Raw genomic sequence first — 10,847 nt, forward strand, 5'->3', positions numbered from 1 at the left:
GGAAAGCTCTTTTTAAGCCCCATCCAAATTATCAATAAGTGTACCAGTATTATGGACCAAAATAATCTAGTTTGGACATTTTTATGAATTGGACACGAAATAATTGATTTTAAGGGACACGAAACGAATGATTTTGAGTTTAAAGACACGAAATAAATGTTTTTGGATTAAAAAAATTTAGGAAAGGTTAGGGGTATGGTCAAGGCTTAAGGGAAATTCACAAGACTCTTCAACTCTTTACTGAACTCGTTAATCAAAGACGAGAAAGGTACTCATCACTGGGTTTTGTTTTTGGGGAGACACAATTAGGTGTCTACAGAAGCCCCCACTTTGACTGAGTTTAGAGAAACGTAAGTTTCGAAAACAAAAGTCAAAGTAGATTGATAGGGACGGAGAATGATCTAGAAAGTTCTACGATCCTAAATCATCCTTTTTAACGCCGATACCTGTAGAAAAAGTCAATTCTACAAATAAAGGAGTTAAGGGGAAAGAAACGAGTATCTGGGTTTGCTGAGCACACGTCTCTCGGTGACATCAAATCAAAGTTTTCTTTGTTTGACAAGCTCCACATTCTCAGGGAGCGCTGTCGAAGACCGCTACGCTTCGAACCATCTTCTGAAATCAAGGGTGACAACCTCCGCATTCTAAGAGAGCGCTGTCGAAAACCGCTACGCTTTGAACCATCTTCTCAAATCAGGGGTGACAAACTCCGCATTCTTAGGGAGCGCTGTCGAAAACCGCTGCGCTTTGAGCCGTCTTCAAAATTGGGTGACAACCTCCACATTCTCAGGGAGCGTTGTCGAAGACTACCACGCTTTGAGTCGTCTTTAAAAAATTTCATCTTCACGCCTCGGAAGTGATAGTCACGCTTTGGTAAACATATCGTAAAACCTTACTCTTCAAGATATTAACAAGCTCAAGTTGATTTTCTTGGAAATCTTCCATCTATGGAAATTGCGATCGTAATCAGGCCGATCATCGTTCAACGTGATCGTAATCGGGCTGATCTTTTCTCAATGTGTTCAATCAAAGTGTTTAAAAAAAAGCGATCGTCATCAGGCCGATCATCAATCAAAATGCGATCGTCATCGGGCCGACCGTCAATCAAATCAGGACCTTTGGGAAATTGCGCAATAATTTGTTCATCAATTTCTCATTACGAGGCTCGTGAAAAATCAACTGCTCATCACGAGGCTCGAGTGAATAATCATAGTCCAACAATTTATTCTGCAGAACCTCAAATCTGACACGCTAGGTCACTTTCATCATGTGGTGACAGTGCCTGTCGTGCCATGTTAAGATCGGACATTTTCATTTTGCCGCCGCTGTTCGTACTCAATTCAACTCGTTTTAGATTTGTTGGACATTTTTTGATCTTCTTCATCGATCTATGTAAGTTTATCGGAAGCTTGGTCCACCAAGGCCTTAGTGTACCTGCACCTATACTTTGGACTATATGACTTTGCTCTTGTTCAACTCGACTCGATTAGAGTTCAAGTGCATGACCCAAGTGTGTAAACTCAACTCGACATGACGTGTGTGACTCAATGTGTATAAACTCAATGACTCAACTCAATGTGCATGGACTCAACTCTTCGTGACTCGATGTGTTTTGACACGATACGTGTAAACTCAATTCAATCATGTGGTGATTGTTCTCGTACAGCTCAAAAAAAATTAAAAAAATTTCGTCATTTTTGTGGAGGGTATCTAACTTTCTCCCCAAAAAGAAAATCTAAAAAATGGGAAATCAAAATGAGTGAGCGTAAAAGTATTTTGAAATTCCTAAAAGGATTCCAAATCATCAAAGACTAATCATGGTAAAGGGTGGTAAGCAATTTAGGATAAGATGGAAAAGGAAAAGTTCAATTCGAAAATATGGAGTAGTACGAGTCATATTAGGAATCAAATCAAAGAGCATCGGACACGACATTTGTATCTTAGACGGCAAAATCATCGCAACGCATTAGGGTCTGACGCGGCGCGATGGTGTTATCGTAGCGCGACAATTCTGTCACAGCGCGCTGGTTTCGAAAAATCCAACTTCGAATAAATTTCAGCTTCTGTGCTGATTTTCGGTTATAAAAAGCCCCCGAATATGTCACATTCAACATAATTCGAGTCTTTAGCTTTCATATTCTCCTAGCTTTCATATTCTGGCAATAATCATGGCTAAAAATTTTAGTGAGATTACTCGTAAGTGGTGTCGGTCTTTGACCAATAGTGAACGAAAAGAGCTTGAATATTTCAACATGAATGGCCTATTAAGTCTTAGGAGTGTAGAATTTGATGGTAATTTTATTCATGCTGCAATAAAATATTGGGATCCCAACACTCATTGCTTTGGGCTAGGAAATGATGAAATTAGCCCCCTGCCTGAGGAATTTGGAGCTATTTTTGGCTTTCCTTTTAGGCATCTTGTCGTAATCCCTACAATATGTGAGTATTATTATAAGGATTTTGATTGTTTTTATATTCTTAGGAAAGCCAATTTAAATTCTATAGTTCATGGAAAAGAAGAAGATCTAAGAAAATTTGCATTTTTTTTCTTTAATAGACTTAAGTCTAGTTCTTTTCACATATATAGAAGAAGATCCTTTTTATTTTGCATGTTTAGTCAACTCTTGCTCACTAATGGTAGTAGCCATACAAGTCAAGTTATACTAGCATCAGTTATGGAACAAGTTGACGCCGGAAGAAATCCCATGCCTGCAATTGTTGGAGAAATAATGATGAGTTTGGATGAATTGAAAAAGATCCCAAAGCACAAATTTGAGGATCTCCTATATTATTACATATTTAAAGGTAGAAAATCAATACTTTTAATTACAGAAATAAAAATATTTAATTTTGTAGTGTAATAACAATTAATTTCCATGCTTGCAGATTTGGCTAATAAAACGATTGGGAATAAATTAATCAATCCTCCAGAAGATATTGAAAAGTAAACTCCAAATTGTCTTGTGAGAAGAAAGAAACACTTTTCTATAAAGATGGGCCATCGGGAGTGGAGAAAAATATTCCAAACTCGCGATTTCTCCATCAAGTGGGTCATTCCATGGTGGAAGATTGAGAAGATGAATGGAGTCAATACTCAAGTTTTCTGTCGCATCCCAAGCTTATCAAAGTTGAATTTTTATTTCCCTTTTAGAGTGATGAGGCAGTATGGACTTGGATAAACTATCCCCTTTGGTGATGATCGTCGTCCCCATGAATATTCTGTTTCAAAGAATGTTGAGAGGTTCGATGATTATTGGTACGCTAGACCATTATGGACTGTTGTATCTGATAGAGTTCCTCGTCCATGGTCTCTGGAATACAAGCAATGGTTACTTGCTCGAAATAAAAAAGACAAGAACAAGGCTGGAAAATCAAACTCTAAGGGTCTAGAGAAGAGTAACATAAAAGACTGTCTAGGGGACAAGAAGGCTCCACCTAAAGATCGTTTGGGTTCAAGAGTTGAATTCAAAACTCCTATCATGCCTAAAAAGAAAAGTATTATAGAGGGTAAGTTGAAGAGAAAAGCTACTCCTATAGAGAATAAAAGAAAGTTTGGGTTGAGAAAAAGGTGGGGGTCTTTGCTAAAGGAGAGACTTCTTCCTCAAAGGTTTCAGTTCGCTCATCTAAGGGTTCACTACTGGTAAGAAAATTATCAGATGACAAAGACACGGATAAGAACTGGAAAAGGGCTCGTAAAGAAAAGGAAGAGTAGATTTAGAGTATTTCCTTGCTTTTAATTTTATTACACAATTTTAATTTAAAGTTAATTTTATTTTTAAGCTTAATGCCATCAATAATGTAATTACAATTTTTATTTAATTATTAATGCAATTTTAGCTTTTAATAAAATTAAATTTTATTCCCAATACAATTTTATTAGAAATAATTTGTCAAGTACGGAAGTTGGGAGCAATGGAAAAAACTTAGATGATTCAAAGTTAATCCGAGTTCTGAAGTCGAAAATTTTTCGAACCAATTCGAATGTAAATAGATCAAATTGCTCGCAGTCTAATCGACAAAATCGAACTTTTTATCGCGGCGCGATGGTCCTAACGCGGTGCATTGGTCTTGTCCCAATGCGTTGGAACCTGTTGTGGTGTGATAGTGAGGCGTCGACTTTATTTTCTAAATTTGCGATTTTCTTATCGATTTATTATTTCCAAACGCAAGATTTGAAATGTTTAAAGTGGCCGCACCCTACGGAAGGGTTGTCCGCAACCCTTAGTATTTAAGGAATCAGGCCAAACATAGCTCTCTTGAGTACAGAACTCATTAGATCATGGGCAGAACTTCTTAAGTTGGTCAAGGTTTGTCATACTTGAGAATTCGTTGCCATCCATATCTGTTAACTTAGTTGCGCCTCCAAATAGGATAGCTTTCACGATGTATGGTCTAGACCAATTAGGCCTAAACTTGCTTCTCGGATCTAGAACATTCTTTCTAAGAGATTTCAACACCAAGTCTCCTTCCTTGGTGTTTCTTGTCTTGATCTTTTTGTTGAAGTGTCTAGCCTTGCGGTTTTGGTAGCATTGGACATGATGTAAGGCTTCTAGTCATTTTTTATCGAGTATAATTAGCTCTTCATATCGTGCTCTTGTCCATTCAACCTCATCGAGTTTACATTCCAATGCTATGCATAAGGAAGGTATTTCTAGTTCTACAGGTTGTACGGCGTCCATTACATAGACTAGGGAGAACGATGTAGTTCCTGTGGATGAGCGGATGAATGTGAGATAACCCCAAAGAACAAAATAGAGTTTAGCAGGCCAATCTTTGTAGTTTTCTGTCATCTTTTCGATGATCGTCTTTAGATTTTTATTGGCTGCCTCTACTGCACCATTCGCTTGAGGTCTATATGGAGAATAGTGATGATGTTGAATACCATACTTTTTAAGCAGATCTTCACACTCTGCTTGAAAGTGAGTACCATTGTCACTTATAATTTCATGTGGGACTCCATATCGACATATGATCTTTCTTTCTATGAAGAGTGCCACATGTTTTGCAGTGGGTTACACATAGGATGCTGCTTCAACCTACTTGGTGACACTAGGCGAAAAAACGAATTCCCCACCGGTTCAAACCCCCCCTTTCCCACCGGTTTAGAACAGGGTTGTATTTGGGGGGTGCTAAAGCCCCATAGATTTCGCACCGGTTCAAAATCGGTGGGAAAAAGGACTTTTCGCACCGGTTCTTAGGGAAAACCGGTGGAAAAAACTGAACTTTTTGCACCGGTTTTTACTTAGAACCGATGCCAAAAGTCCCCAAAAAAAAATTATAAAAAAGACTTTTAACACCGGTTCTTTTCCAACACCGGTGCCAAAAATGCCCAAAAAAATTAAAAAAAAAATTGCATTTTTTTCACTTAAATTGATATATAAACACTAACATATATATAAAGTTACAGAAATTTACTTCTAATACTCCAAAAACCTGTAAATAGCCCAAACTAAGCAGCTCTACATGCTACAAAAATAACAAAACACAGCGCAACACCAAAGCAGCAGAGCAAGCACATCAACTCAGCATCACAGCACCCCAGACCAGCAACACAGCACTGCAAAAGGAAGTAGACAGCAACACAACAACACCAACACAGCAGCGCATCACATCAACACAGGAAAACTCGACATCACGGCACAGCAGACACAGCACTGTAGCAGCTCACAGCAACAACAGCTAAGCAGACACAGCCTGACAGCTAACATCAACAGAATAGAAACAACTACACAGGAGCATTGATCTTCAGCTGATACAACCATTTGCAATGATCCCTCTTCCACGAATTATCCATGGTGCTCCTATCCGTACAATGGCATAACCTTAACCTGCCTACATGAAAGGAACAAAAAATTTAGCTAACAAATCATATCCCTTATGATTAGGAAATTTGTAAACATATTCATTCTGAAACAACAAAATTAAATTGTTTATTGGTTCATCCAAAAATGGCCTCTCAAATAGTCTTGGATTAGTAGGGGTAATGCAATTTTCTGATTCTTTTCAATCTCCTTGATCACTACTATATATGTATAATCTGCTTTCTTTCCTTCTCTACTATAATTTATTCTCAATTTACTCCCCAAGCTACCTCATAACAGAATTCTATTGTCATTTTCTATAATGCTCCACCCCTGGGTTAGTCTATTACATTATGCTAAATAATACCTTAATCAATTTCTGTTTTTAAACGAAGAAATTCTAATATTCATCTCCTGGAGCTAACTACTCACCCAAACAAAAATCATAAAATACTTCTATCACAAATAAACGCAGCTTTATAGAAGTTGGCTAACAAATGGGAGCCAAAGGAGGGAGGGATTTAAAAATAATAACCAATTAATAGAAAGAAACAAAAAAATTAAAGAGGAAAAATGAATTAAAGGATTAAAGCTAAGGGAAGACAACTACAAAGCAGTGAAATTTAAACACTGTCACAAGCACTAAACTAATTGCAGTTTCAACAAGTCACACAACTACAGTGTCTTCCAATCAGAATGGCAACAAAAAAATCAGAAATTGAAGGATACAATTGAAAAAAGATTGAAGTGCAAGAAAAAAAGAAAAAAAAATCTCGTAATAGAAAATTATACAACAATAAAATCACTGAAAGTTAAAGCAATACATGTTACATTAATAAAATGACTGTAAGAGACTCTCTGCACTTATGAAGTAATGTATGCTTAAAGGGTGTGTATCACAACTGATAGAATAGTACCTTGTCTGCAGATCCGGTTATGCTGAACTTTCATCCTGTGGAACAATCTTAATGCTGGTAACCTGCAAAAAAAGCAATGAAGTGTAAATAGTTTAACATTTACTAGTCCATATGGCTTTTGCATTGCAAAACCACGCATAAGAAAGACCTTTGAATGACCACTTAGTGTAGATACAATCTGTCCAGAAGGTCGATCAAAGAGAACAGCATTTGTATCAGCCCCTCCGGTCGCAATGATATCCTATAAAAGCATGGATATATAAAAGCATGGTTTGAACAACGGATCCAGTCTTGTCCTTGTAGAATTACAGACATGTTGTTACTTGTTAGATCAATCAACAATAACAACTACTACATCCATTCGTTTATGTTACGGAGTTTTTACTATGTTTCACATTCGATTGTTTCCTTTTTACACTTGTTCCCCTTATTAGATAACAAAACAAATAACCCATCAACAAAGATTAAATCATTTGAAGTAATTACTATATATTGAAGGAGTAAATCAATAACAAGAAGTAGAACTTGAACCCCAATGATAGTCGGCTATATGAACCAAAATTTTATCAAGGAGGCGTGATGATAGAATATAAACAGAGTAAATCGAGTAGAAAAAAATTATACCTGAGAGAATCCATGTGAAGCAGAAAACAGCAATTGAAGCAGGTATTTTTGAAGCAGGTATTGAAGCAGAAAACGCATTAAAATCTTTTGGAAAATTAGGAAGATGAACCTCCATTCTTCTTTCTGTTCTTCCCCAAATGATCTTAAATAATTAAAAGAAAGAGAAGTTTGACTTGAGATTTGTATGACAGTACATACAAGTTTTAGATTAATATATATACAATCATGAATCATGGACAAGTATTGTAAGAATTAAAAGCAAGATTATATACAGTAATATAGTTACAAAATAAATGCATGTAGTTAATTGGTCGCTGTCACACTCTAAGTTCAGGGCCGCTTTAAACTTATCAGGGTGCTCAGTCTCTACAAGTTGTGTTGTTGTTGAGTGGTAAAGATTTTGATACAATTAAGAGTGCGAATGCGCGATAACCGAGGCTTTTGAGGATGTGGACTTGAGATTATCGAAATGGTAAGCAAGCACATCTCACTTGACATGCTCTTTGCTAGTTCCTAATATATTGACTCTAAGTGAATCAGGTAATCTCACGGTCCGGGAAAGCTGAAGTGTTGACTGATCCTCATAGACCCTATGGAAGCAACAAGGCATCACTTCAGGAAATTAGAAGAATCAATGAAGCAGGTGGATTGGTGTGTCTTCCTGTTCTTAATATTTAATTCTGTTATATTTCTGGTATACACAAAGGCAACTGCAAACAGGCCAGGAAAACAGAACTAAAGTATGGCAGATAACACCTAGGAATGCTGATAACGAGACATGTTCTGATTTCATGACCCCACAGAAAAGACTTCTAAATTCGATTGAAAAGGTTAGGGAAGTTTGGCTTGAGGATTGAAAGAAACTAGAGAAGACTCCTGCTGCCAAGAGGCAGAAAGAAACTAGAGAAGACTCTTGCGTACATTGATGTCAATGAGATGACCCGTGGAGTATGCCTAGATGGGAAGGGAGTTTTGTGCACTTACAAGTTCTGATGATCCCATATCCTAAGTCGATCATCTTCCAATGATCCCATATCCTAATACTACTACTACTATTCTTCAGCTATGCTTTTGCTATCGCTCACATCAACTAGTTTAGCTATACTTGCAGCTATCTTTCACTGCATGTAATTAACCAGCTTGTAATGGACCTTGATTATTGGCTTTAATTAATAAAATCATCCAAATTGTTTTTATTTGTTTTGTGTTTCTTTTGTTTCTGTTTTATCCTATTTTTAAGCTGAGGAAGCACAACCAAAAGAAAAAAAAAAAAAAGAGTATTTGCAGCGCGCCTAGGTAGACTGTGCTGCAAATAGTTGGATTATTTGCAGCACTCCTAGGTAGAGTGCGCTGTGAATAGTCCTATTATTTTGCAAATAATTTTGAAGTTGTATAACCTCGCCAGTCACCAGTCTCACCACCCCGGTTATAACCGGGAGAAATTTTGAAGTCGAGCTAATCCTTAGCTTCCTACTAGTAGATTTTAACCATGCTCCTCATCAGCCTCATATATGTGGGAATTCTCTGTATGCAAGCGAAGGAAAAGATGTACTCCATATGACAGTAACTACAGGAGTATTACTTGATACACAAAATTAACTGTCAACTCTACATGAGGCAAGAAAGTAATAGAAGAAATCGAAAACTTGTTGTAATGCACAGAAATAGATAACGCATTTTCTTAAGATTAAAAATCAGTTTAGGGCCAAGGAGAACACATTATCAATGCAGATCAAACTCCGTTAAAACAACAATGCTTTGCAGAACATCCGAACATATATAGTCTAAACCTAGTCCGCCTATCTAAAGGTAAACCATCATCTTACCTCGAAGCTGGTTCAATGGAGGTGAGAAAGCTCAGAATCGGTGGAGGTGTAGCCGTGACAAGGAGGTCGTTAGGGTGGAGGTGTAGCCGTGCGCGCTTCAATGACAAACCCTATATTACCACAACCCTCAAATTACTAAATTGAACAGAAAATCAACGACAAACCCTAGATTGCGAAAGAAAATCAATGAATTCGCACAACCACAAGAAAAATCTTACCTCGAAGTGAGTTCAATGGAGGCCAGAGCTAGTTCAACGGAGGTGCTGCTTCAATGGAGTGAGAAAGCGAGTAAACCAATTCAATGGAGAGAGAGCGAGCTGCTTCAATGGAGTGCAGAAGGAGATGCGAAAACGAGAGGGAGATGCGAAAACGGAGAGGGAAAGCCGGGAGGAAGAGCAGGAGATGCGAAAATGGGAGGGAAAGAGAAGAGCAGAACGAAGAGGGAAAGCAGGGGGAAAAAGAAAGAAGAAAGAAAGCCTTAAACCCTTTTTTTTTTTCTTTTTTTTTTTTCTTTTTACATTTCGCACCGGTTTTTATTAGAACCGGTGGCAAATATCTTTTCTCCCTTTTTCCTTTTTTTTTCGTTTGTAATTCGCACCGGTTCAGATGATTTCGCACCGGTTTAATAGGAACCGGTGCGAAAAGTCATTTAGCTTATCCCGCCCATTTCTTTTGCCACCGATTTTCAAGAACCGGTGTGAAAGGTGCGGTGCCTAATTCATTTTTTCTACTAGTATGAAATAATCAATGGCGGACGTATTCATAGCCTCCTAATCCAGGTGGAGTGATTTTTCCAATGATATCTGTTCCCCAGGTTGAGAAGGGTCATGGAGATGTGTAAGTGTAAAGAAGAAACGGTGGAACGTGTTGCAAGTTCGCATATATCTGGCACTTTGCACACCTTTTCACGTATTGATAGCAATCTCTTTTCATGGTAGTGCAATAATAGCCTTGGTGCATGACTTTCTGGACTAGCATTTTACCATTCAGGTGTGTTCCACATGCTGCTTCATGGATGATTCTCATTGTCTTTTGTGCCTCCTTTTTGCCTACACATCGGAGAGCTCTTCCCTTAGGTACTCTTTTATGAAGTTCACCATCTATAAGTACGTACTGTGAGGCTAAGAGTCTCAAAACACGTTTTGCTCTTTTGTCATTATTAGGTGGATATTCCCCTTTAGTGACATAGTTGAGGATGTCTATGTACCATGGTTCTTCCTCGTCCTCTTGGAGTTATTCTTCATCCTCAAGGGTTTGAACATAGGAGGGCTTATGCCTTTTCTCTATGGTTAGAGGCATTTTCTCTATCTCCTTAGGAATTCTAACCATTGAGGCTAGTCTTGCTAAGGCATCTGAGAATTGGTTTTCTTCTCTTAGTAGGTAGGTGTACTCTACCTTGTCGAGTTGATCGGTGAGAGTTTCCAAGTAAGTTTTGTATGGAGCTAGACTTTCACTCCTCACCTTCCATCTCTTGGAAATTTGATTGATGATAAGGAATGAGTCTCCAAATATTCGAAGCTTTTTTTACCCCAAGTGCCAATGTTGTTTCGAGGTCTACCATACATGCTTCATATCCTGCAGCATTGTTGGTGACATCAAAGTCAAGTTTTATTGAGATTGAGATGTGCTCTTCATTTGGTGACACCAGTAAAACTCCTACGCCACATCCTTTTTAATTG

General features: G+C 37.9%; 1 long non-coding RNA gene across 2 annotated transcripts; it reads right to left on the bottom strand.

Annotated features, from left to right (window-relative positions):
- Positions 1 to 5,007: 5,007 nt before the first annotated feature.
- Positions 5,008 to 9,687, bottom strand: LOC110697944. 2 transcript variants are annotated; one of them, XR_002506605.1, is made up of 6 exons: positions 9,387 to 9,687; positions 9,169 to 9,278; positions 7,343 to 7,484; positions 6,867 to 7,014; positions 6,719 to 6,780; positions 5,008 to 5,832 (listed from the first exon to the last, which is right to left on the bottom strand). It is a non-coding gene; the product is annotated as an uncharacterized LOC110697944 (long non-coding RNA). The 2 variants fall into 2 exon arrangements; XR_002506604.1 differs by lacking the exon at positions 6,867 to 7,014 and having other exon boundaries at positions 5,011 to 5,832.
- Positions 9,688 to 10,847: the final 1,160 nt, after the last annotated feature.

The sequence above is a fragment of the Chenopodium quinoa genome, unplaced genomic scaffold (assembly GCF_001683475.1).
Source record: "Chenopodium quinoa cultivar QQ74 unplaced genomic scaffold, ASM168347v1, whole genome shotgun sequence".
Classification (NCBI taxonomy): Eukaryota; Viridiplantae; Streptophyta; class Magnoliopsida; order Caryophyllales; family Amaranthaceae; genus Chenopodium; species Chenopodium quinoa.